Below are 26,294 nucleotides of genomic sequence, written 5' to 3' on the forward strand. Positions count from 1 at the left end.
ATCGTCATAGGGTAATTGGTAGATATCTCCTCCTACTAAAAAATGTAAGGTATCCATAAGATCTTCCCTTATTCCTTTGAGCAAGACCAACTTTAGTGACTCAGGGTCAAGTGTGCACCTGACCCTTTTGTAATTGAGCTGCAATTTTTCTTTGTAGTCTTCTAAGGATTCATCCTAGCGTATGGTCATCCAAAAAATTTCTTCTTTAATATCCTTTCACCTATAGTAGTCCCAATATTTTTTGTTAAAGTCCTGTTGCATCTGAGCCGAAGTTGTGATGCTATCTCCAGGTAAGCCATGAACCAGCACAATGTTGCATCCTTGAGGGTAGATGGAAATAGTTTTAGCTTTTTCTCATCATCTGTATAGTCATAGGTTCGGCATATAACAACAAACTCAAATAGGAAAGTGTCGGGGTCCTTTGTGATTAGGCCATGGAAATGAGGTAGGGTAGAGGGGCTTATATTTTTCATCTTAGTGTCCTCGTTGGTTTCCCTGATGGGGAAGGTACCCTCAACTCTCTCTCTCTATTCCCTTTGTCATTTTGTTTTTCAGCCATTGGTTTGGTAGGAATGGCTTCCTCTTCTTCTTCTTCCCCTGTAGGTTCTTTAAATATGTCAGGTTGCTCATCTAAAGGTTCCTCTAGTTCACAACCACCAAAGAAGAGAGAAGGTTGGCTATTGGATGTAGTGGCAGTATCTGGTAAAAAATTCCCTAAATTGTCCCTATTCCTACAAGGTATGAAAAGGAAATGTTTTTGGGTTGGTTTTGTATTTTTTTAAATTGGAAAGTACTTACAGAAATGAAATTGATAATTGAATGGAAATCACTGACTGAATGAAAAAGATACTTTCTAAATTGAAATCCTACTTGCAGAATGGAAAGGAAAGTAGATAATGAAAATTGTAAGAAAGGAAGTGACTAGATTACCTTTGTGGAAATAAACTAATGGCAGAATATTGAAGACAAGAAATAGAAGAAAAGAAAGTAGTAATCACATTCTACTCATACACCTCCCCGACAATAGTGCCAAAAAGTGATGAGCATCATATTGCAGCAAGGATGTCACAACTCATAGGCTACCAAGTTTAATTATCAACACGAGGTTCATACAAACTTGGAGGTGATATTGCTGTATGCATAAGTAAAAGTGAAGGTCCTACCTGTTGTCACTGTTCGTCCAGTGAGAGACCCCAATGGTTCTAAGCCAAACTTCTATAGAGCCAGAAGAAGCTTGATTCTTTGATGGAAGAAGATAAAATCTACCCTAACAGAGGTACTCTACTGCGGTAATGAAGAAAACAATATGCAATGCTAAATCACACCATATCCCAGTTAACCACTTAAACAACTATGCTAAGCAGAATTGCTAAATTAACACTAAAAAAATTCTACTATCTAAGCTTCCGAAGTAAAGAGCATCAAACCATACTAATGTATAAGAAATAAAACTAAACTAAATCTGTTTTCACTTTTTTTTGTTTTTTAGGCAAAATCAAGTATGCAAATTAATTGTTCTTGTGGATGTGATAGGTGGATGGAACGTGATTGAGGATGGCTAGAAGGTTTATGGAGTGTTTGGATGGTTTGGAAGGGTCCTAGGAGGCTATTTGTGACCTCTTAGAGGTTCCCCATCAATTCGGCCTCAAAATAGGCCGTTTCAGGAAAACATATAGGATGTACTAGAAACCTACATGATGATCTTGTAGGAATGACATGAAACCTACAAGATACAACTAAGAGCTAATTGTGACGTGTTGGAGGTGTTGGAAAGCTTGGAAAAGGTGTGCAATGAGTGGAATGGGGTGTTAGAAGGTCCATGATCACTCAATAGTCATTATCCAAGATGAGAGATGACTATATTTACTCAATGTATCTAGGTGAATTTTAATGAAAAATGATTAAAAAACTAGTGAGGGTGATGGTGTAATAAGATATGGCTAAGGTGGATGAATTGGAAGGTGTTTGCTAGTGATAAAGTCTAGGTCTCCTCCTAAAGTACATGGTTTTCTTACAACATGTGTGTTTTCCAAGAACTATGCATCAAGATACATTTTCATAAACTAGGAAAGCATGAATCAATTGCCTGTATTATTCATGAAGAAGATGCTGAAGGGAATGAACACATGAGCAAGATCTTATTGCAAAAATGGAGATGGAAAAGGATGACAATGAAATCTACCTTGCAACATGAACCAAATACTGAATTAAAGACAACAAACTCCAAAGCTCCTGTAAGAATTAGAAATCTGTGTTTTTGGGGTTACTGAAGGGTCCCTTCCTCAAGTCATGGTCCAAGAGGGAGGAAGTGAGGCCGAGAGACTTGTTGACAACCTTATGGTGATCCTTTTTCTCCTTGCTAACCTACTACTTGAAAGAAGGCACAAATGGAAGCAAACTATCACACAACCAATCTAATCTACACTACTGTAATGGAAATGCATCTACTAAGCAAATGAACAATTTAAACTATGAATCTTTAATAGCATACATGTACAATGAAGAGGAGCCTTAGATGCTAGGGTTGGGCCCTAACCCAAGAGCTTCAGCCCTCTGAGTCAACTCATTGCTGGCTCAAAACAAAACTCATTCTTATTACCAAAACAATGGATTACATCAAAAACTGTCACAAGTCTTCCAACTCGAAAGTAGAGTAGAGTTTTAAAATCAAAAATCCAAATCCTACTGAGGTCTTAGGCCTCTCTACTCATACATCTGAAGTCTCCAACGACTTCCTTAAATTTAGGGAGGCTCGGCTCCCAAACTCAGGATAAACTAGTGCTTTGTCTTTCACTTACTCGGTTGCCTTCTAATCCTCATGATTTGGCTGTTTACACTCTAAGCTGATGGAGGTATATTCGAATGGAGGGGTAGTAAATGAGGAGGATTTACCTCCTATAATTCCTCTCCCTTGTCCCATTTGATTTTTGAGCATGGTCTTTGCCAGAATTCCTTGCTTTTATCCTTTACTCATGCATTAAATGCACATTAGACCACAAACCAAAATATCGAAGCCTAACTCATCTCATAAACAAAATATAATCGAAAGTATGCAATAAGTTATGAGAATAGTTGGTTTGACTAAGCTAGGAGGTGAATTAAGGCCCATATAATTACCTAATGATGAGGCTCTTCACCTTTACTGAGCCCAGTTCACATAACTCATCTAATTCTACACTAGTTATATCTAACGCCAATTTTTGAAGGTGTCAGAAAAGCCTTGTCTAAACTTTGTCACCTTTATCGTGCCTCTCTTTTAACGATACCCATAAAGGATGCCTCTTCCCAATGTCTATTCATGGTGAACTTCATCATCTTTCTTTCGCTGCACTCATAACTAACATCTGGAAACTTTGATGACATCTTATACTTGTATACCATGTTCACTATAATTATCAACAAGTTCCTACTATGGAAACATGTTACAAAGCATGACATCATCTCACTCTCAGTTTCATTGGAAGTAGTCCATTCTTCTGCTAGTTAAATTTGGTTAGCAACAACCATAGGGTCTAGAATTACCTGTAAGAAAAACCTTTTTGCTTTATGTGTGTGGTAGAAGTGCAGAAATGGCCATATCTTATAAGCTTTAGAATGAATGTTTTTAACTGCTTCAACTGGTTAGAATCAAATCTCACTACCACTTCCTCTAATTCTTCTATCAGCTCTTCAAATCAAAATTCAGAGATTTGGACTTGAATGGCAAAGACCTCCTCGTTTACCGGGAATGGTCCCGAAGGTATTAGGTTACCAAACAAATAGGTTTCCCAATGCCAATCTCCTTCCTTCATAGTCATGGGAAAATGTTCTGTTCAACTCAGCCAACCCCATGATATTTGTCATGTATAAGTGTCGTGGCTATTTACCAAAGGGTGTAAAAATGTAAACCAAATCACATAAACATGGTATAATATAACATGGTCATACATCCCCGAGAACCTACATCATTCCCCTTCACATTTCACGGTAACCAACCTTCTCTTTTCTTTGTTTTATTCGATATGTAGTCCACGATACCAGGTCATGCTTGGTCATATTGTCTGACACTTGTTTTACATAACCCGCTACAATGGCATTCCATGATAGAAAAGCATGCATCAACACTTTGTTAAACACATGACATTCAACAACCAAACTTGGACATTTTGAATAGATTCTAATTAGTGCAATTCTAGGCATATATGACCCAATTCCCACTTTAATGACATAGGCATGGATCTAGTTCCCTATTTCAAGCTTTCGACATTAAAAGAGTTGGTGCAAGTGAATTCATTTCCATGTTGCATCTGTTTAAAGAGCTAGAAGGCTCTAAACAACACCTATTTTGGCATGTCCAACAATCATTGCACTAATAGACTAACAAATTCAATTACTATAATCCTACAATACAAAGAATAAAAACTAATAACATGAATCTGACCATTTATTATAATTACATATATTTATAACAATAATAGTAAATAATTAATAATCATATTTAAATTATGAGACAATCATCATAGAAAATATATTCTACGATAAAATGATAAGAATAAAACACATAATTAATCATCATATTGAAAAACAAGTAGCTACTTCAATAAGCTAATACTATCAATAACCTTTTCGCAAACGAATGATGAAAATTTAGTTCCAACAATTCTTTCTATCATTCAACAAATTGTTCGTAAATAAATAGGAATCATATTTGTGATAACTTTTCATATCAACTTTTAATAAATTAAAATAAAACAAAAACTAGTTACACTTAAATATAAGTATTTAATTAAAAAAATATTTTAAAACTAAAAAATAATTTATTTAAAATAATAAAAAATAAATTAGAAATAACAAATACAATATAAATTTCCTATTAAGTATCTGATATATAACAGGAAACTAAACAATATGAAAGTCAAAAGGTTTTCTAAATTTCTTTTAACTCGAACGAAAGCTTTCACTTTTGACTTAAAATGGCACAAGGATGTGTGGTTTTGGTTTCACTATTAAGTGATAAATCATAAATTAATGAGGAGACATTTTGTAATAATAAAAGTAATATTAATAATATTATAATTTAAAAATTTAAAAAGAAATTTTGCGGTTATAAAGATTTATAAGAGGAAAGGAAATTAAGATATTATGAGATATCAACAACCTTAATCTTGGAAACAAAAGTAGCTTTATCTCGTGACTAATATTAAAAGAAAGATGAGAAGATGAAGCATAAATGATTAGTGCCTAGGGTTTCCTAGTTATTATTTTTTGCTCCCAGAGAGTTTTAAATATTGAGCAATATGTTGTGAGGATACTTCGTTGTTGCTTTGGAGGTTTAGTTTTTAATTGACCAGCTTCTATATTTTTAGATATGGTGATGTTTGTTATGTTGTTAATGATTAAAAAAATTATGTTTTCTAGATTAATGATGTGATAATGGTTTGAATTTTAAATTCTAATCTCTAATGAATGGTATATTTGTAAAAATGATGGATACAATTCCTTCTCTAGGTTTTGGGTTTGTTCTATTTTTGAAGAATAAATGAAAGAGGGTTGATTGGTAGATTTTCTAGACAGTGACACAATTATAGCTCTCTTTAATAATGGTTCTCTATAAATTCTAAATATCACGAGCCCCTTAATATTGTGTATTGTCAAATTTTTTTTTTTCTTTTGTTATGAAAGGAAAAAAGACATGGATCTATTTTATTGATCTACTCTCTATTTCATTTCCTCCAAGATAATATTTCTTACTCAATAAATATTGAATTTTCATCCTTCCATGAAAATATTTTTTGTGCTTTTCCAAATCATATTTTTATTTCTCCTCCTTTTTCACTACAACAATGATATTTCACAAACATAGGTGACAAATTGGGCCACTACTTTTCTAGCCCTAAGGTAAATGACAATAACTTCAACAATTTATATTGAAACACATTTTACAAATAGACTCCCTAAGGTGATTTTTCTTGACTTGGAGAGCTAGTCCCATATTCAAACTTTGGAATATGAGTAGGTCCCTTTTAAATAATTTTTTTTTCATGAGTATAGACACTTTGCAAAAAGGTTTCCAAAAGCTACAACTTCTTAATCTTCTTTTATCCATCCATCTTCTCAAACTAATGACAACTACGAAATATTAAAACATGTTTTAGGAAAGCATAAGAATCATTTTTTTAAAACGCCTTATTCTAGAAAGTATGAATTTGATTATCATCCTCCCTCTATTAATATATATGAAACTTTGAAGTCCTTGAAGGAAAAAGTCACAGTTGAAGATCATTCATATCATTCATATCTAGGGCAAATGCCTTGAAAGAACATTAGTTCACCCATTGAGGAAGAGACTGTTACTAATCATATTGAAAAAATCCATAATTTGTATTAAAAGAAGAATAATCCACTTTGATAGAAGAAAAGGATGTTAATTTATCCTCTTCCTTTCCTTCATTTCCATTTTTCTAAAAGCGATCAATGATATTAAAGGTTTCATTAATAAGAAGTAGAAATGGTTGAAGCAAAAAATATCCAAAATATGGTGTTAATAATTTTTTATCCGCTAATGGTTATAGTGAGGGGCCCATTTTTATTAAATATTACAAATGCTTTGTTTTTGTATGATTCTGTGTAAGGAATTTATAATAATATACTCAAGTTGCCAATAACTTATAACCATAATTCTTAGAATGTCTGGTATTGGATCTAACCAACTTCTTATTTTTTTGGGTGGATTATGTTTTTTTCGTCGTGCTAAGTAGAATCATGGAAGATTTTTTCCTTGTAGTATTTATCTTGATGTACGACAACCACATGTTATGACTATGAATTTTTCTTATTATAAATTCCTTGTTCTGGTTAAAAAAAATATTAAGAAGAAAATGAACATTTCAAAAATGAGAATATATCCTCATAGGCAACTTCATAGTGAATCCATACCTTAGTCAATTCCCAAAATTCCATGTGATAAAATATTGTCACATTTTTGAAACTAAGAGAGTTGGGGAAGAAAAGCACTTCCAATTACATTTTCCATTTTATACTATGTTTAATATAATTTCCAAACTATTTTCCATGTTGCCAACTTTCTTGACCTTTTACATTATCAAAACTAGTGTGATCCTAAAACATTTATATGACTTCTTTTTAAACAGAAAAATAAAATGTTGAAGAATTATGAAAAAAACTTTATTCTATTAAATAAAATTATGAGAAATACTTTATTCTATTAAAATTTGATAAACTATATTGATTTTAATTAACATTAATAATATTCATCTTAATAAAAATAAGATGAAATTAATAACCAATCCACATTGAAACAATTATGATAAAAATAAAATATCAAAATGTTGAACATACCATTATACTAATAAATGAAGCACATGTACAAAGAAATAATCCTTATTAACGAAAGAAATAAACATGCTACCATGCTCTTTTTTCTTTTTCTTCTTTTATTCTTATCTTATCATTGTATTGTATTTATAAAAAATATTATACAATGTTTATTTATTTTTATTTAGATTTTATTTGTTATTTTATAAATATATAGAGTAAATGTGAAGAGATAACCATAAATTATACACCGTAGTTAATATCTGAAGTTCTTTTTATTCATATAAATTAAAGGGAAAAAATTAAACCCATTCTTTTCATTTATGTTTATATAAATATTTCAAATACAAGAAATATTAAATTATCAATGTTTGATAATTAATATATGTATAATAAATCTATAAATCTATCTTTATTTATTTTAATATTTAGTTTTATATCTTTTATAAATAATAAATACTAAAATTATTTAAGGAAATTTGTTTTCACTTTCGTCAATTTTAAAAGATAGAATAGTTATAATTTTATATAAATTTTTAAATATATAAATAGAAGAATAAACATTGAAGTATTATGATATATAATTCTTTTATTTAATATTATAAATAATAAATATAGAAATATTTGAGTATTTTAATTTTTTATCAATATTATATTATATAAATTTATATAAATTTTTAAATATAGGAATGTTTTCCTAAATATTTGAGTATAAAATGTGAAATGGGCAATAGTTTATTTTAATCTGGGATTTGTCAAGTGTCCAAAAAGATCAAATATCTTGACATAAAAAACTCTTTTAAATTGAAAAGGGATCTAATTCCTATTGGTGCTTGATAGTTCTAGGGTTAAGATGGATCTATGTTGGTTTTCATATACACATATCATATCTAGGTTGGATCCATATCTCCGTCTTCCTCTCTTCTCTCTCTCTTCCCTCCACTCTACTCACACTCTCTCTATATCTCACTTGTTATCCCCTCTATCTCTCCCTTGCCACCCTTATCATACAAGAAATTTGAAAAAAGAAAAAGCTCGAATTTAATTTCAAAATATATATAATAATACAAATATTTTTATTAAAAATATGAAAATTTATGAACATAAAAATGAAATTTCAAAGCCAAAGGACTTGAGCTCAAACATTACAGACACATATTTTGGTCCATGATTTTGGTAAAAATCTGGCGTAAATTTTGGGAAAATTGTGTTATAGATGTGTTATAGTCCCATATTCAAATTTTGGATTATTAGTAAGTCCCTTTTAAATGCAAATTCTACAATGAGTATGGTCACTTTGCAAAAAATATATCCAAAAGCTACAACTTCTCAATCTCCTTTTAACCATCCATTTTCTCAAAATAATGATGGCTATGAAGCATTGAAACATGTTTCAAGCATAAGAATTATTTGTTCAAAAAGCCTTATTCCATGAAATATCAATTGGATTAACATCCTCCCTCCAGTAATATATATGAAGATTTGAATTCCTTGAAGGAAAAAGCCATAGTTGAAGATCATTGATATCTAGATAAAGTGCCTTCATAGAATATTAGTTCACCCACTAAGGAAGAGATTACTACTAAGCATATTGAGAAGATCCATCATTTAGATTAAAAAGAAGAATATGACACTTTGATGGAAGAGAAGAACATTAATATGTCATCTTAATTTCGTTTCATTCATTTTCATTTTTTTTTAAGCGATCAGTGATATTTTTCTTCATTAATAAGACGTAGAAAAGATTGAAGAAAAAAATATCCAAATTCCGGTGGTCATCATTTTCTGTCCCCTAATGGTTAGAGTGGGGATCAATTTTTATTAAATCTTAGAAATGTTTTCATTTTCTATGAACATGTGTAAGAGATTTATAAGAATCTACTCAAGTTGTCAAGCAGTCATAGGCTTAATTATTAGAATGTCTAGTAGTGGATCTCATGAACTTTTTTTTTTCTTTGGTGGGTGGAGGATGGTTTTTTCCTCCTACTCTCTAGAATCATGGAATATTTTTTCTTTGTAGTATTTGTCTTATGTACGACAACCACATGTTATGAATAAGAAGTTTTCTTAGTATAAACTTATTTTTGTGGTTAAAAAAACATTAGAAAGAAAATAAACATTTCAAAAATAAGAAGAGATCCTCAAAACCTTCGTAGTGAGACCATACCTTAGTCAGTTCTGAAAATTTCATGCGATGAAATATTGTCACATTTGTGAAACTAAGAGGGTTGGGGACGAAAAGAACTTATGGTTATATTTTCCATCTTATGCTCATGTTTGATCTATTTTTCAAACTATTTTCCATGTTACCGACCTTTTTGATCTTTTATGTTATCAAAAGTGTGATGATCTTCGAGCATTTCTCTTACCGCTTTTCTAGCATAGAAATAAAATGTCAAAGAATTCTAAACAATGTTTCATCCTATTAAAATTTGATAAACTATATTGATCTTAATTGAAATTAATCATCATCATAATAAAAATAGCATAGAATTAATAACCAACACACATCTAAATAATTATGATAAAAAATACCAAAATGTTGAACATACCATTACAATAGTGAATAAAGCACATGTAAAACCATTGGGAGATCGATGAGAATGTTGCATTTTAAAAAATTAATAACATTAAAAATATTGTTACTTCTAAGTTCAAAGAAAAAATGTGGTTTGAAAAAGATTTAGTAGTTAAAAGAAAATTAAGATATTATAAGGAGGTCATCAACCCCACCCTAAAAGATCAAAAGTATCTCTCTGTTTTAACTAGCTCAAAGAAGAAAATTAATATAGCCAAGATTAGAACGAACTCTCATGAGCTCCATAGTGAAACGGGTCGTCGGGCAGTTCCTAAAACACCATGGATGGAAAGGTTCTTCCATCTTTGTGGGAATACGAACATCGAGGATGAAAATCACTTCCTCTTAGAGTGCCCCACGTACAACCACATTAGATCTCAGTTTCAAAATCTTTGTTGTAATGCTGACCTTCCTAGCCTTTTACGTTGTCAAAATTACGGCGAGTTGGGGAGGCTTCTCTCTAAGCTTTTTGTGCAATAGAATAAAATCTTAAATCAAACTAAATAATTTATTTCTTTAGGTCCGATAGAGTTTGGTCTCAGTGGACATTAGCCACCATCATCATCATCAAACAATAATAATCCCTACAAACAAACCAAAGCAATTGAAATGCTACGATATTCTTAATTTTTTTTTTTTTATCTTAGTGACTATATTATAGTTATAAAAACTATAAATATTTAAGTATTTAATTTATATTCAACCTATTATAAATACTAAATATAAAAATGATTTAAATAATACTTATTTATTTTTATTTAAATCTCATTTATTATTTTATAAATTTTATAAATGTATCAAATAAATGTGAAGAGCTTAAAAAGGATTAAGACAATGCCACATAGATAATATTTGAAATTCTATCCCTTAATGTAAATTAAAAAAAGAGATTAGATCAACATTTTTGATGTATGTTTATGATAAATACTTAAATTAAAAAAAATATTAAATTATTTATATTCAAAAATAATAAAAAATATATAATTATATTTAATATTTAGTTTTATATCTTTTTATAAAAATAAATACTAAAATTATTTAAACAATTAATTTCCTTTAATTAATTTTAAAAAATAAAATAGTTATAATTTTATATAAAAATTTAAATATATAAATCGAATAATAAACATTAAAGCATTATCATATATAATTTTTTTAATTAATATTATAAATAATAAATATAAAATTATTTGAATATTTTCATTTTTTTATTAATATTATATTATAAGAAAGTATGTAAATTTTTAAATATATAAATCTTTTCGAGTATAAAAGTTTAAATAAGTTATATTATGAAATTCCAAATTTGGAAATTGCCACATCATCATAAACAGATAATGATATATCATTTTTTTTTATGATACAAGAAATTAAAAAAAATATCTTTTGAATTTATTTCAAAATATATATAATAACGCGAATGTTTTTATTAAAACTATCCATCATTTAAAACGCAAAAATAAGATTTCAAAAATATATATGTGTAATATTTTATCTTTTATAAAATTTAATAAAACCATTATAATGTTAATGATATCAATTCTTATCATCATTATATTATTAAAAAATATTTACAATTTTAAATTATATAAATTATAAAAACTTTCTCATATATAAGAAAGTGAACCAATTAAGATTTTCCATGTAATATGCTCCCACGCTGACTTGAATGTAGTTGTTTACCATTATAAAATAGTACATTGGTCTAATCAAGCTATAATTTGATGATAATGATGATGATAGTGGTTAATGTCTACTGAGGCCAAATTGGTCTATCGGACTTATAATTTTGTTAGTTTTTAATTATTTCGCTCGTCGTCTTTCTTGGCGAGATTGGTGAGATTGATGCTGTAACTTTCTTTTTTTTTCTCTACGGTCTTCCAACTTCCTTTATCTTGCATCTCCTTCATCTCTTCTGGTTCTTGGGACATTGGTGTTTTAACTTCGTGATCTGTTGTGTTTGTCCTTTTGAAGATAGTCGGAGAAGAAGTTTGGTCTAGGGGATCTTCTTTTTTGTTAAATGAAGATTTATTTTGTGCGATATTCGAATCCTCATAACTGTTGATACTTGAGGGGCTATCGAGTTCACTTTTTTGTTGTTGAGCGGGACTTTCTCCATGCTTGTCTTGAGAGTTGTTTCTTTCTTTCCCAATTTCTTGTGATTCAGACTTTTCTATAGGGTATTCTTCTTTATGACAGTGTAGTGTTCCTTTTGTGCTCCTTCCCACCATGTAGATCTATGGTGGTTTTTTCTAGCAGAATTTTTCTGGGAGGTTTTTGCGCAATTTTTGGCTAGATGGCCTATCTCAAAATAGGATCGACGTCTGAAGATGACACATTCATAATCGAGTTTCTGGTTCCACACATAGTCTTTACTTGTTAGGTTTATTTTAGCTGGGAATATGGCGCTGAAGTCCATTTCCACACATATGCGTGCATAGGTGGTTTTGGCATATGCCTCTATTTCTGGGCACCTGCAATAAAATTTTCCAATTGCATTTCCAATGGCTTTTAGTGAGGAGAGATTCCAGAGATGCAAAGGTAGGCTTGGTAATCTCACGCAAACTAGTTCTGAGGTTATGACTGCGGTTGAGGGATCGAATGATGGGTTCCATGGCTTCATGAATAGGCCTGAGTTTTTCCAAAACTAAGGGCCGAAATCTAGATACATTGTCTATTTTCAGGATTTTCAAAATCTACTATAAAGAAACCCGTAGCACACGGGTAGATATTAATTTTATCAGAAATGATAGGCTTCCATGCCTCCGAGATCCAATTGTGGAGAGCTACGAGTCACGGCCAAAAACAATTGAACGACAGATTATGGCACTTTCAGAAAACTTCAAAGCCTCATCGAGTGAAGTCTTAACCACCTGGACAATGGGAGCTGGGCCTTCACTGACGATATGGGCAGGAGCTTACCTCCAGAAGTGGACAGAAATGAGCCAACAACTATTTTCGTGATGGTGGGAGCCATATTTTCCCCTAGAACCTAGCCGCAGAGAAAGAAGGCAAAAGATTAGATCTAGATTTAGCTGTAGAAAATTAGATCTAGAACTTAGTCACAGAGTGTCAGTAAGCCTTTTAATCTGTAAGAAACCCTAGTAGGAAAAATCCTGCTTTTAGTTCCAAGAATCAAATCCTACTCCAGATAAAAATAAATCACCGACCTTTGCTTCAGATCCCCGTGCCCGCGCAAGACAACAATAAACCACTCGATCCAAAAATACCGACATAAAATATCAATGAATCAAAAACAAGATCTCTGTATTCAAAACAAACAAGATCTCTACATTCAAATATCTTTTAAGATTTTCCCATCCTTCCCTGTCTTGCTTCTCGACTAATGCTCTACTTCTAGCAATGCCATTACCAGAAACCCTACCCGTTGCGTTCTTAGACAAGAACAGAAAATTGTTATTAGTCTAACCAAGCTATAATTTGTTCGAAAACACTGAAAATTTCGGTATGATTTTCCATGTAATATGTGCTCTGAAGCAATTAAGATTTTCCATGTAATATGTGCTCTAAAGCAATTAAGATTTTCCATGTAATATGCTCCCACGCTGACTTGAATGTAGTTGTTTACCGATATATTTATAGTAGATTGGTCTGATGAGGCTATAATTTGTGGTTAGTTTAATCATGTTATAATTTGTTTGGAAAATATTGAAAATTTTAGTATGATTTTGATAAAAATTAGGTAGAATTTTTGGAAAATTTATATTATAATTTTCAAAATTTTTGAGTTTAGATGTTTTAATAGTTTTTTATAGTACTGAATCTATTTTCACCATAAAAAAATTATACATTCCTAAAATCAATTTTTTTAAAAATAAGTTTTAATAAAAAATAATTAAACAATACCTAAAATATTTTTTAAGTTAAATATGATAAACATAAAAACTAACTTAATATATATATATGGCTGTGTTGCTACATGTTATTAATAACCACTAACAACAAAACTAATAGAATATATTATAAGATTGAAATATGAGATTTTTTAAATTTTAATATGAAATCAACATGATGAATTCATATCAATATTTGAGATATTAAAGTAGTGTCGAAGAAAGATATGTATTGTCCAATAAGTGTTGGATATATTCCAAAAATAAGCTATATTAAAATATGAATATTTACTTTAAATATTCACTAAAATTAATTTTGTTTAATGCAACCAAACGAGTCCAGAAAGCGAAGCCTTATTAAGATAACAATTTTACAGTTCAGATATAAAACTGTTTGCTGAGTAGAGAATCAATTCCATTCAGTTTAAAAGGAGAGATTGGGAGATCCATAAGTACATAATAATATTTTCACTTCATAGTAAATGTATGGATTTACATCTTACAGGATTTAATAGGTGTATTATTATCGATGGGGTTGCCAAAAGTGTCACATAATATTACGATGGAAAACATTTAGTCAATCTATGACAAGAAGACATTATTAGCTATGAGAGACGGAGGGGACTTGACCAGGAGCTCGGATGGTTTCTGATGCTAGGTGAGATGCATCTATGTCATGATATATCGAAACGACTCTTTCTCTAAATATATGAAGTAGCACGACAAGTTTATTCCTAACAACTGTAAAGCGTGCAAAATGTTTCATTGATATAATGAGCACTACAGTTTCGGCGAGGGCAGGATCTTGGCAAATCACAGGAATTCGAAGAGAATAAAAGGGCACTCTCAATTGTTGAGAATAATATGAGAAAGAAACATGAACTTTCGAATAATTGATCCCACTAGCAATACGTTAGTTTTATTGCAATAATGGAGACGTTGAATTCAACGAACAGAATTGTCACAATTACAAATAGGGTTAGGCCAGTTAAAACCTTCCTCGGGACGAGGAAGTGGGGAGCAGACATGAGGGTGAATTGGAGTTAGTAGTGGATCATCATCATTATGACAAGGTTATGGTGATGGTGATGGTGATGGATGCTCTTGCTCAGACCGCACGACATTGTTTGAATGAAGCTGTCCCGGAAATTACGTTTTCTCTGGATGATTTTTTTGGCGGATTACTGAGTATAGTATTATGGCTCTAAGTTTGTTAATAAGTTTTAATGGTTAAGAGTATGTGTTTTATTGTAAGAAGTGCATGTGTTTTGTTGTAAGGAGTTATATGTTCAAAATCAGAGGGGTAGAGTATGTATGTATTTTTAGATTTGTAGTCAAATAACTGTGCTAAAATGGATCACTTGTCCTAAAAAAAAATTCATAGACCAATTTGTAGCTGGGCCAAAGTAAATCCATTGTCCCACACAGTTTGATACACCAATTTAATATCTAACTTCACTTTATTTTTAAAATAAAATAATAATAATAATAAATTTAAATCAAATCCAACTGAGCTGCGGGTAACAGATTGTCGGGGCAAGCCCATCGAAGCAACGCCTGAATACACCGACTTTAATGATCCCATGGGAACATTAGTGGAATTGTGTTTGTCACTTTCATTTACACGTCTATTTCAGCAGCGAGAGTCCAATACTTCACGCAACTTCTCCCCCTTCGAATTCGAGAAGGGTTTTCCTAATTAAGGAGAAAACGTGAGCGTTTTCCTAATTAAAGTAAAAAAATATCCTCCCATTGTAGGCATTACTGCGTTTGATTAGGAAATGATTTCTAATGATAGTAAATCTTCACTGTTAATGTTGTCGAATGCATCATTTCGTCTAGAGACCTTGACATTTTAAATGCAGAAGATATGTAAATGATATTTGATTACATATTTTTACATTTTCGGAAGGTCATCAGCTATTGGTACGATTAAAATTTGATCTAGAAGAGTCCACTCATTAAAATAAATATCATTGGTCTCGTTTGTCATAATAAAATTTTTGAAGTTAACGCAAATTAATAGATTGGAATTTTGGGTATCATGTGAGGTGATTAATAAAGTTTATAGTAAATTTTATATTTATGTAGATTTATAAAATATTAATTATAAATTTACTTTATATAGTATTTATTATATTTTTTAAGTTAGTTTGATTAAAAATAATAATTTTAGCATTTAAAAAGTAAATTAAGGTGAATAAAATATGATTTTAGCGAATGATCAACACACATTTTTATCGAGAGTTGAGAGGGATATGACTTGGCACTCTTGTATTTTATCATGGATTTTCTCAAACTTTTAAATAAGATTTATCATAACAAATTTTATGGGTAAACACAATACATGGACTTGTAGAATAAAGTAATTTTATAGTCTACTTTAACTTTAGAATTTTATGATCAAATCAAACAAAATATTTTGTTAAGATTACAACATGACTACTGTATTGAACTAGACTATGCATCTTTGCCTAACAAATTCATTAAATTTATAAATAACCTTTTCTTTTAAAATAAAAAATTAGCAGTGATTTTTAAAATAATAAATTAACTAATTCTTTAGGATGCAAACTAACCAATTTGAAATATTCAAAATAAGTTATAGTGTTGTACAAAAGTTATCCCTACCACATAAATGTTTGAAAAAATAAATATGAGTATTGTGCTTTTTAACCTATTTCACCTTTTAGGGAGACATTATTAACAATATAATAATAAAATCATAGTTATTTGTTTATGTTTTAGATATAATACCATCTACAATGTTTACGGGATATTAGCATCATCAACACTTCTCGGATATACTACCTTTCGCTTAATCTAAAGAAAAATCCATCATTCAATATGATAATGATATAGGAAATTTACGTTAGAATCATTATTCAAGAAATGAGCTAATTTACGTTGGGAGCTTTACATAATTACTCATTGTATTTTTAGTCAAGGAATAATATTATAAGATTCGTTATCAAAGGGAGGAACATGTTTTTTTAGCTCCGAGAAAAGAGGCATGTATTTTTATTCTTTAATCAATGTGTCACGTATGTCATTTCTAAACCTCTAAGGGATGAGAGTTTTTAATGAACTCAATAATATTCAATGTGAACTAAAACAATTTTTATGTAAATATTATCTCCTAAAGATTTAATTGAAGGTTTCATTCTAAATAGAAGTTCCATTGCAATATTCTCATGTAAGGGAACATAATTAGCCTCTTTGATTCTTATAAGCCCCTTTCTTAGGAAAGAAATGAATCCTAATAAGGTATTCTATTGCTACAAAAATATTAGTATATAAAAAAATTATCACTAACTAACTAATCCTAACATACTTTTCATCCTTTTCATATGGTTTCCATACAAAGTAACACATTTTTGTTAAGCTTCCAAAGAAAGGGAAATAACTTCATGGAAAATTGGAGGTTAGCCATTTTCACCCCACTAGCTTTCATGTGCTCGCACAAGTGTGACACCCAACTTTTATGCAGCACGGATGTACAAGCAATATTTTTTAGGAATGTGCACATTTTCTTAGAAATGTGAGTGCATCCATTTCTTTAGATTTGGCCCTTTTAGAACCTCATAATCAGGCATATGACATTCAAAAATAATGCAAACACTTCTTTTTATATGAATTCTTTTAGAAGTATGTGATTTTAAAAGTAATGTGTGCATATTTTTCTATCCATTTAAAAATAAAAATAGGAAAGTGGAGTCCCATTGTTCCCCCCAACTATGATTTTACCATCGAAAGAGATTTTTTGAACTTAGAGCAAATCCACATTTGATCCTAGTAGACTTTCAAAGCTTTAGATTTCACTTGATAGAGGTAAGTCTCATGTTTATTATCCTTTAAATTAAAAAATAAATAAGAAATTACATTTTTATTTTTCTAATTGTAAATTTATTAGTCATAATTACCATGGCTAAAATACCAAAAGTAAATCAATAAACCAACCCCACAATAGATCCACAAGAAAAAATTAACTCAAAAGAAAATTCCAACCCATAAACACATATTACCAAAGATTTAAATGTAGGAATTTACAGGGTAAGTTCCTCAGAAAGAATACCAAAAGGACACCGCTCACAACCAGATCTCAAATCAATACACCAGTATTTTTGACGTGGTTAAAACCCTCAGAGTGCAAGGAGGGAAACAGTCCACGGCCTGTCCCAACGTGGGTACAGACAATTTATTAATCAAAGAATGAAAATTTACATAAGCTTCTCTCATGCACGGATTACCCGAACAATGACCCTCCATGCGCTTTAAATAGAACTCATGGACCAATCGGGTGTCAAGCCACGGATCAAGTGTCGGTAATACCGAGGTGAGAGTGAACCGTCGGATCACTACATATCGTGACCGTCGGATCGTAAGTTACAAAATGTACAACGGTAAAGAAACACACTTTACCTAACTCTAACCTAGCTCTATGCTAGACCAAGTTGAACTTAACTATATCCTATGTGTCGGAATATCCTAACATCCCCCCTTAAGAACAACTTGGGATAGGATTGAAGGATTTACAAATATGACACAATAGGAGAAGGAAGGAGGCACTAGAGCCTATCCCCCCTTAGTGACAACTTCCTGAACTCCAAGCATATATCGAAGTTTAGTGAACTTCGCCTCTGTGAGAGCCTTTGTGAAGATGTCTGCAACCTGATCATCCGTTGGACAATATTGCACTTCAAGAACATGGTCATGAATGAGCTTTCTGATGAAGTGCATGTGTAGTTCAATGTGTTTGCTGCGCTGATGCTGGACTGGATCTTTGCATAGCTGAATGGCACTTTGATTATCACACCAAAGTGTGGTTGGATGCTGCTGCTCAAAGCCAAATTCTGATAGGATCTGACGAAGCCACAAGGCTTCCTTACTAGCTTCCACGGCACCACGATACTCTGCTTCTGCTGACGAAAGAGAAATGGCAGCCTGTTTCTTACAAGCCCATGTAATAGGTCCTGAACCAAGAGTGAAGACATAACCGGCAGTAGACTTCCGATCATCAAGATCACTAGCCCAATCAGAATCAGTGAAACCGACTAACAGAGGAGCTGCTTTGGCACTATAATGAATCCCAAACTGTACTGTACCTCGAACATAACGAAGTATTCTTTTAGCTGCTTTCCAATGACTTTCACGGGGGTTTTGCATAAAACGAGCAACAAGGCCAACAGCAAAGGAAAGATCAGGACGAGTATGGGTTAAATACAAGAGTTTTCCGACAAGTTGACGGTATAAGGTAGCATCAACTTCAGGAGAAGTACAAGAGACTGAAAGTTTGATTCCAGACTGAAAGGGAGAAGGGGCTGGCTTACAGTCTTCCATGTGAAAATGACGAAGAATATCACAAGCATACTTGGACTGGGAAAGGAAAATACCTTCTTGGGATTGCAAGACTTGAAGACCGAGAAAATAGTGTAAGTGTCCTAAGTCTGTCATTTCAAATTTCTTTTTAAGGCTGGACTTCACATGGTTTATAAGGTTGGGATCACTACCAGTAAGAATAAGATCATCAACATAAAGAACAAGGATGATAAGAGAGTTGCCCACTTTCTTGGTGTAGACAGTATTGTCAGAATGACACCTAGAAAAGCCAGATTCTAAAAGAAAGCTATCCATTTTGGCATACCAAGCCCGAGGAGCTTGTTTGAGGCCATAAAGGGATTTCTTAAGTCGACAAACGAGGCTGGAGTCTGTTTGTATGAAGCCAATGGGTTGTTCCATATAGATTTCTTCCTGCAAGTCCCCATGCAAGAAGGCAGATTTAACATCCATTTGATGGACTTCCCATTTTAAAGAGGCAGCAAGGGAAAGAACAAGGCGGATAGAGTTCATTTTGGCAACTGGAGAGAAGGTTTCAGTGTAGTCAATGCCTTCAACCTGTGAAAAGCCCTTAGCAACTAGACGAGCCTTATGTTTATCAACTTTCCCATCTGGTCCATACTTGGTTCTGTAAACCCATTTGCATCTAACAAGTTTGCGTCCCTTTGGTAGAGGAACAAGATCCCATGTATCATTTGTCATCAATGAATGATATTCTTCATTCATAGCTGCTTCCCAATGTGGATGGCCTGAAGCTTCTGCAAAAGTGTCAGGATCATGATTTACTGGAGCTTGAGCCAGTAAAGAAGAGGCTCTTTCAAACTGAGAACGTGTACGTCGCTGATCTGTAGGATCACCGGCAAGATCACCTGCTGCATCCCGAGTAGCACGGACCCATCTTGGAAGTTGAGGATCCTGAGAAGGTGGGGGAGGATTATCATCCTCGCTTTCATCATCAGAAGAAGAAATGTTTTCAAAGATAGAAGAGATAGGAAGAGGTGGCACATCCGCCGGACTAGGCTCGCAGGCCGATTTATTTTCATCAAATTTTACATCTCTTCTAATGATAACATTTTTGGACTTAAATGGAATAAGTCTATAACCTTTTACATCTTCAGAATATCCAACAAAAGTACATTTCTCACTCTTAGGTTCTAAAGCTTTATGCTTTTCATCTGGAATATGGGCCCATGCTTCACTTCCAAACACACGAAAGTGACTTACATCTGGTTTAATGGAACTCCAAGCTTCTTCTGGAGTGATATTCTCTAGAACCTTAGTAGGAGTGCGATTGATTATATAATTTGCACAATTAATTGCTTCGGCCCAAAAACTAAGACTGAGTCCTTTAGATTGCAGCATACAATTAGCCATTTCCTTTAAGGTGCGATTTTTCCTTTCAGCTACACCATTTTGTTGTGGAGTGTATGGAACAGTATGTTGCATTTGAATTCCATTTTCGGTGCAAAAGTTGATGAATGCGTTTTTAACATATTCTCCACCATTATCAGTTCTTAGCTTAAGAATTTGATGTCCAGATTGTTTTTCAACAAATGCTTTGAAGGCCAAAAAAGTGCTAAATACTTCGCTCTTGAGTTTTAAGAAGTATACCCAAGTGCGTCTAGAGAAATCATCAATGAAAGTTAAGAAGTACTTGCAGCCAGAGAATGAAGCAACAGGAAGAGGACCACATAAATCACTGTGCACAAGCTGTAAAGGGGCTGAGGCGTGCCAAGAGGCACGTTTGTCAAAACTGTCCCGATGATGTTTTCCGAGTACACATCCGGAACAAACACCATCTTTGCAAGATACCATAGGAAGACCTGTCACCATATTTTCTTTACATAGATGCTGAAGGGAGCGATAGTTTAAGTGACCAAACCGCTCATGCCAAAGTTTGCTCACTTCATCATTATGAGCAACAAACACTGAGGGAAGATGGGATGACCCAAAGTTGTGAAACTTATACAACCTTTTGGAATCATCAGCAAGACCAGTAGCTAGAATCTGTTTAGGATCTTTTAGATCCTTGATTACAACATCATGAGGTGAAAATTCAACAATTTTACCTTCACCTGAATGAGTTATCTGATAGACAGATAGAAGGTTGCAGGATAAGTTTGGAACACATAATACATCATTGAACTGACCATTGTCTAGATGAACAGTTCCAGTCCCTACAACATTAAGAGATCTATCATCACCAACATATATATTTTTGGTGTTACAATCATTTAAAGAAGAAAACATGGCTTGGTTTTTGGCCATGTGACAAGAGGCTCCAGAATCAATGAGCCACTCATGAGAATGAGAAGAAGAAGAAGATACATTTAATGCATAACCAGACTGAGATGATTGACGATGACATGCAGAAAGTGTCGTTCCGGAAGTTGAAGTTGAAGTAGGCTCCAGATGGATGTTATGTTTCTTCATTGCGGCTTCCAAGGCTTCCATCTTCTTAAAGCATTTAGATTCTAAGTGGCCATCTCGATTACAAAAGTTACAATGTCTGTCAGTCCTCTTCCATTTGTTTTTATTGGTCTTGTCATTTTGCTGAAATGATCTTTCATCTTGAGGCTGAGTTGGTTTAGGACCATTCCTTTGAGGATAAGACTTCTTAGGATTCTTTGAATTTGGTTGCTGCTGGGCGGCTAACGCTTTCGAGGAAGAGTTTCCAAGATTAAGAAGACCAAGGTGTAAGAGTTTTTCTTGTTCTCTTATTAAGGAATCACAAAAGGAGTCAAAGGAAGGGGGTTTGTAGTCTTTGCCTTGACAAATGAAAGCTTCCCTTGTAGAATGGAAAGTGGAAACAAATACAGAGTAGGCTGGTCCCAACTTAGTAAGGATGGAATAAATAAGGTTACCATCTTCTTTCTTAACTTTAACACCTTCCAAGAGATATCTAAGGGTCTTGAATTTGGACAAGAAATCTTCAATGCAAGAAAAATTATTAGGATCCAAAGTAAGCAACTCATTCTCAAGTTGATGGGCTCTAATTTCATTTTTAATCCCAAAAACTTTAGCAAGTTTTTCTAATGCTTCATGAGGAGTTTCAATTTCTGCAATGTGGAATCTAAGATCAGGAGAAACAGACATTCCTATCAAACCACGTGCTTGATCTTGTCTATTTTCCCATTTTTCGGCCTTGTCTTCATCTTTGGGTTTCTTCTCTTGGTCTGTGGCTATTCTGAAGAGACCTTTACTTCTAAGTAAATCTCCCATGTAGGCTACCCATTGGAAGTAGTTAGTGCTGTCAAGAATGACTTGGCATGGACTTTCCATTTTTTGAAAAAAAACTGAAGCTGAAGATGCTGAAAGTAAGTGGTCCAATGGATAGATCTCGAAAAAATAGGCGGTTTTAAAAAAAACGGCTCTGAAAAAGGCTTCCGGATGAAGAAGTTATGGCTTTTTGAAAAAAAAATTGTTGACGTTGCCGGCAAAGTGCGCGAATGTGCGGGAATGAAAAAATCCGCCCCCACAAAATGGAGACTTGAACCCAAGACCTCTACTCTCTTAAAAAGTCTTTGAACCAATTGATCTATACAAAATATTTGAGAGAGAGAGAGAGAGAGAGAGAGAGAGGGGGGGGGGGGGGCCTCGATTTGCGTGCTTGCCTTGGGAAGGCTCTTTTCCCCTACAAAACACAAAACACAAAACCCAACACGAATATGCAAAGAAAAACGAACCTTACGGCTCAAAGTTAGCTTTAGCCAAAAAACTAGAATTTTAAAAAAAAATCTCAAAGTTAGCTTTTAACCGAAAAACTAAATATTTTTCTCAATGTTTCTGATTTTCCAAGATCACACTAAGGTGCAGGGAAAAGAGCATATGCATGAGAAAAATCCTTTCTTTCTGTTTCTGATTTGCCCAGATCGCACAGAGTCGCAGGGCAAAGAGCATACGCAGAAATGAAAGGTATAGATCTGGGAAAAAAAAAGGCTAAATAAACCGAAACCAAAATAAGCAGAGAGAAAATGACAGTAAACTGCAAAAAAAAACACTGTATACCTCCCGATCTGAAAAATGACGCAGCTAGGGCTACCGGAAACCTTTTCGCGTGAAACGAAAGGGGTTCCTCACTGAAACAGATGCTCCGAACGCAACAGAGCAGTCCTCTCGGCCCGAAAGCAGTCAGAAACAGCAGATCTAGGAAACGACAGCCGCATGCAGTTCTACCGGCTTCAGAATTGGATCACCAAGGGACGCGGCCCTCAAATAGCTCTGATACCATGTAGGAATTTACAGGGTAAGTTCCTCAGAAAGAATACCAAAAGGACACCACTCACAACCAGATCTCAAATCAATACACCAGTATTTTTGACGTGGTTAAAACCCTCAGAGTGCAAGGAGGGAAACAGTCCACGACCTGTCCCAACGTGGGTACAGACAATTTATTAATCAAAGAATGAAAATTTACATAAGCTTCTCTCATGCACGGATTACCCGAACAATGACCCTCCATGCGCTTTAAATAGAACTCATGGACCAATCAGGTGTCAAGCCACGGATCAAGTGTCGGTAATACCGAGGTGAGAGTGAATCGTCGGATCACTACATATCGTGACCGTCGGATTGTAAGTTACAAAATGTACAACGGTAAAGAAACACACTTTACCTAACTCTAACCTAACTCTATGCTAGACCAAGTTGAACTTAACTATATCCTATGTGTCGGAATATCCTAACATTAAATATATTAAAATTACTTACTGAAGGTCTTAGGTGCACAAGAAAACTATAATGACTCTCATTAGCCACATCCCTTAACAACATTATTGCATGTATTAGTCATGCCCATTTTTAATTGATAAATATCACTAAGTATATAGATAGGATGAGAGAATCCCGCTCCATTGGAATGACCAAAGAGCAAGCTAAAGATTTCAATGTCATTAAATAGATGATTTCATGGTTATTAAAGAGCTAGTAACCAAATGAATCCCAAATCTAAAGAAGATATGTCTTTCCATGGACTGGTGTATGTTTACTCCATGTAAAGAGAATTGTATGATTCATTGGTTTGTGGATTTTAATAAACCTCCTTGTAATAATAGTGATTTTTCATTATATTTATTTTAGAATTTGTGGGACCGACTTCATGAGATCATTCAATGTTAAGTATTATGAAGATTATAAGGATATAATCATGGCTATGCCCAAGATCAACCAAATCCTAGCTATAATCCATTGAGAGTGTGACATGCTCCTAAGCCTACGCCCAACCCCTTCCCATAGGCACCTCATCTTTTAGATCACCTTGTTAAAACTATCACTATGATAGCACATCTCATAGGTATTCTAGTGAAACATAGTTCATACATGGTGACAACTAGTAAATTCCATCAAAGCAGTGTCCTAGACATATTCATGCAGGGCCTTTAAGCCACATTGACTATTGACCATCAACTCCACATAGGGAGGTCAATATTTCTAGTTCACGCCAAACAGGATCATATTAATTCTCTCATTTTAGACATATCTTCCATGGTTGGATGGAGGATATAATTTGTGAGATATTTATGGATTGGGGTACTGAAATTTTTAATTTGTTTTTTACCATTAGTTATGAATTTTAGTGTACAATTAACAAAGATTCAGTAAAAATAATTTTAATGTAACTCATTTGCACTTTTACATTTTTTGCATACAAAGATATTTCAAGACAATACACGATGATTGAGTTGGGAATATGTTGTTTCTTCCATTACTGATGTACTTATGATTACAACATTCAAAATATTGGGACCTCAGGAACAATTATTTAAATGGCCTTATTTGTGTCTAGTTTCATGATAACTTAGAAGGAATTGAAAATTTGTTGTTTTACAAATGCTTAGGTTAATTGTGATAAACCAATATCAATTTTTATATGTTTCCATATTTATTTATTGAACATTTTGAATATCCATTTTCATCTGGGATTAGTAGATTAGCTCCCACATAAGCAACATATGTTAGATTATATCTATTTTTAATGTATCTTAGTTTAGTTGAATTTTATGTTTTTGTACCAGTCAAACATATTATAAATGTCTATGAAGATCCACTGTTCGTAATCCTTTCCCCTTCTATATCTTCCTAAATTCATCATTTACCAATCCCATTTAATCCACATTATGTGCCAAGTTTCACCATTGGGGACCACCCATAATGCTTTATATTCCAATTTCATCCCCTAGGGTTGCGTGGATAGTTTTGGACCTGCCAACATTCAAGGGGGTCTAGTTACTATGCGGTTCGAATTAGATTTCACACTATTTGGGATAGGAGTCTGATCCAGAATACCACCCATATATCATCTATATAAATATCTGCCTTGTCTTTGACTGTCAGTAAGATAGATAACCACATATATTCTTTCAAAAAGAATGCAAGTGTGGCTGCTGAATGTTAGGTTGTAGGTTCATCAATATTATGCTAATGCAAAGGGGGAAGACAGTGGACCTCTAAGAGATAAATAATAGTACCACCCTAGTAAAGACACACATAAATTGAAACGTTTCTTCTAACATAGAGCGGAATAGTCTAGAAATACGAGACGATCATTATAACCATTACAAAGATTATCAATAGGATAAGCACTAAAATAATTGAAATAGTTCAACTACCTTAGTACTGGTGAAATAAAGCATGAATCATAAACATTCACATAATATTCTTACAAACATTCATAATCCATGTATGAAAATGTGTTGGCCATTAGGCCTCAATTATTAAGTAGAACACCCAAGATGCATGAATACAATGAGCATCACTTTCTCCAATAGTGGAGCATTGGAGCCACTACTCCTCCCCAAAAGTAATAACTTATCTCTCTTATGCTTTATATGAGAATTCAAGGTTAAAAGTCCTTTCCATGAGAAATTAAGGTCTAATTATAACTTGAAAAGTGACCTTTCATATCCTCATGACACTTGAATTTCTAACTTCCAATGACCTTTGGCCTTCTACCACCTTTGAAGTGCAAAATGAATTTTAGAATTACATATGAATTTTGGTATTACATGTCCTTTGGACTTATGTGACTCTTGATTTCCCACATGATTCTTGGACTTCTACTTGTTTGTCTTTTACAATGATTATAATAATACATCTTTGTCTTCCACATTATCATATGATGAAACTCGACACATCACTAGCTTTCATGACTGGGTTTGAAGGTGAATGATAGCATGTACTTGATTGACTGGTGACATAGCTACCACTACATC

The sequence above is a fragment of the Pinus tabuliformis genome, chromosome 4_2 (assembly GCF_031772625.1).
Source record: "Pinus tabuliformis cultivar Carrire ecotype Pingquan chromosome 4_2, CPIR1, whole genome shotgun sequence".
Lineage (NCBI taxonomy): Eukaryota > Viridiplantae > Streptophyta > Pinopsida > Pinales > Pinaceae > Pinus > Pinus tabuliformis.